The 3,332-nt window shown below is 40.9% G+C and overlaps 1 pseudogene; it reads left to right on the top strand.

Moving 5' to 3' along the window:
• Positions 1–3,332, top strand: part of LOC101638904 — a 156,639-nt pseudogene that overhangs the window by 1,255 nt on the left and 152,052 nt on the right.

Here is a 3,332-nt window from a genome sequence, read left to right as displayed (position 1 = left end):
CCAGACTCGCACGGAAGGGGAAGAGCCCAAGGGGCGGTAGGGTGGGCCTGAGCCTGTGTCTCCCCTGCGCAGGGCCCAGCAAGCCCGGACAAGGAACCAGTGCCCCTGAACAGACCACCTAGAACAAAGGTCGTTTTGAGGAAGGTGGCACTTGCCACCCCAGCTGATTAAAGATGCCAGGACACCAATAGCACTTTCTGGTAGAAAAGGACCTCGAGAGATTCATTGAAATCTAGCCCCAAATACGCACCGCTGGCTGGGACAAATGGAACATTTGTTATAAGGAGGCTTTTCCTCTGTGACTTTTTTCAGAAACCTGTAATGCACCCACAATAACAAGTCATAACCTTCCCCGCCTCCCCCCCCCACCTAATTTTCTACATATCCAGCTTGGTAAACATATTTTGCTATCCACAACGAAACAACCTCATGAAGGCCATCGCTGGAACCATCCCAATGGTCCTCCGGAGAGTCCAGCTCCCAGAGGCCCTAGGCAGAGTTCCGGAGGCTGTTTCTTCGCCAACCTGGGCTTAGCAGTCTCTACTTTAACCAACAGCACCACTAGGATACGTTTGGACTGATATCTGCTATGTGCTGTATTCTGGGATTAATGGAATGGACACAAGCAATAACCATAGACTCGTAGACAATACATCGTCAGTAGCTCTTTACTAGAATGAGCTTATAACCACGATTATTGGATGTCTCTCAAAATAATGCAAACTCACTGCCACTGCGTTGATTCTGATTCGTCGATATCACTAGATGTGACATATATCTGAATATGATACAAATGTATGTGATACATAATCTAATGTTCTTCATATAACATATATATAAAACCCCCAAACCAAACTCGCCGTTACCATGTCAGTTCTGACTCGCGGCAACCCTGTAAGACAGCCTCAAACTGACCCTTTGGGTTTCCAAGACTAGCTTTTCAGTGGAGGAGAAAGCCCTATCTTTCTCCTTCAACCATAGTCAGGGGTCAACTATACTCCACTAGGCTCCCGGGGCTCCATTGAAATCTGTGTAGCTAGATGAAATTGTGCCAACAAGTATTCAGAAATGTAGCAATTACTGACGCCGGAATACTGTTTTAGAATCGCACAATTTTCTTAGTCTCCAGGGAATTAGAAGACATATTCTATGATCAATGAAACTAGGTTGTTTTAAAATTAGAATGAAACAATATGGTACCCGCCGAAGGCTCATAGTTAAATTTTCTAAAAGTAGTTTACAAAATCACTCACCAAAGTGATCAACAATAGTAGTAAAAGCATTTTAGACTAATAAGAATGACCGCGAATTACAAGTAAGTAAAATAGGTATTTCAATGTCTCATTGCTTTTCAAATGTCTTATGTTTGGCAACAAAAGGACTATTACTCACTTCCTTAATTATTATGTTACATAATATTTGAGATCACTATATTGTAAGATTCTATACCAGAAGAATCTTCTATAAATTTGATTTGCAAAAGTTCTCCTAAGTCACTAGTACTTAACATTCTGTCAACGGCAAACAAAGGTGACTATTAAAATACTAACTGGATTCAGCAATAGTGTCAATGATTTATATTGTTAAAATGTATTTCTCAAAGATGGATTATATATTTGAAATCAATCTCTATCCTGTATGTTTCTATCTAAACTTATGTTAGCAATTTATATTTACAGGAACACATTAGGAAGGTAATCGTTTTCATGTGTAATTTTTAAAGCCCATGATTCATGAATACATAGGACATTTGGATTCTCCTTAGTTCTCTCACTACAATTTTGCATTGTGCAGTGGCTTAGTTCTCTAGTGCTAATATTACAGATATGCAACAAATGGGTGACTTTCATAGAAATTCATTTCTCACAGTTCAGAAGGATGTCGCTGTTGTTAGAGGCCATCAAGTCCCTTCTGAGACAGCAACTCTGTGCACAACAGAGCAAATCACTGCCTGCCATCCTCACAATTGTTTCCACGTCCGAGCTCACTCTTGCAGCCACTCTGTCAGTCCATCTCTTTGAGGGTCTTCCTCTTCTACACTGCCACTCCACTTGACCAAACGTGATGTCCGCCTTTAGGGATTGATCTCTCGTGACATGTCCAAACTATGTAATGCGAAGTTTCCCTATCCTTGCCTTTAAGGAGCACTCTAGCCAAACATCCTCCAAGACAGATCGGTTTGTCATGTTAGCAGTCTATGGTCCTTTCCATATTCTTCTCCAGCACCAGTTCAAATGCATCATGTCAGCACCAGTCTTCCTTATTCAAACTGTCCGACACGTGGTGGGTGAAGGAGGCTAGCCGTCTAAAATCAGGGAGTTGGCCCTTAAGGAAGGCTTTCTCTCTGTGCCCCCTCTGGAGGGTCATTCTTGTCCCTTTATCTTCTCATCCTGACTTCATGATCTTCAGGAGACATGGCCTTAGCTTCCCCCAACTCGGATTCCTTGCTTCATCAGCTCTCTTTAATGTCAAAAGCTTCTAATTGAAGATGGACCCCCACATTGCTCCATTAACATACCATAGAAAATTCACTCCTTGATGGTATTATAACCACAGGTGGTGGTGTTGTTAGGTGGATAACCATGGGTAGAGAGGTTATATTTTCCTGAGACGAATTCAGTCCCTAACATATAATAACCACAATGTCCAAACATACAACTGACTTTATTAAAGTTTTTTTAAAAAATGATTAAACTATTGAGAATATAGATAACATATGGTTAAGCACGTCAATATTTGTTCAGTTCGCAAAGGTAATTTTTCTCTTTATAGTAGGGTATCCGAGCTGGCTTACCATCAGTAATAACTCTGTACATGCAGACATCCCATTTAGAAAGAGTAATTCCTTGCCTAGTGCAGAAATATACATTATTCAGCTCTAGCAACCCCACAAGGTCCATGGTAATAAAATATTACCTTACATCAAAACCCCAGATACCTTAACTACCAAGCCCTAAATTAAAGTCATGTCACTTTTCAGAACAGAAATGATTAGCTTCATTTTACAGTAACATGTTCAAAGTGAGTTCTTCTTACTTTGTTGCATTCAAAATCTATTGTGCCTCTTTACTGCATAGATTTTTCAAGTGAAGTGACAATTTAAACATGGCAATAAAACCATTAGCTCATTCTGTAGAGATATTTGGGAGACAGTCATTCATTTCTTCATAAAACACTGCCTAAGGAGATATAAACAATACCCTCCCCTTGGGTGGGTTAGCGCCCCGTGCCCCCACTACCCATTTCTTCCTTATTTTCGTCATTTTTTTCCCCTTTCCCCACCTACTCCCCAGTTGTCTACCATGTGCATCCCTGCATTTGATCTGGTCCCT

The sequence above is a fragment of the Echinops telfairi genome, unplaced genomic scaffold (genome assembly GCF_000313985.2).
Source record: "Echinops telfairi isolate 266 unplaced genomic scaffold, ASM31398v2 ScPeMD7_7467;HRSCAF=8505_1, whole genome shotgun sequence".
Lineage (NCBI taxonomy): Eukaryota > Metazoa > Chordata > Mammalia > Afrosoricida > Tenrecidae > Echinops > Echinops telfairi.
Note: the sequence above shows the minus strand (reverse complement) of the source record. Positions and strands in the feature narration are given on the sequence as shown.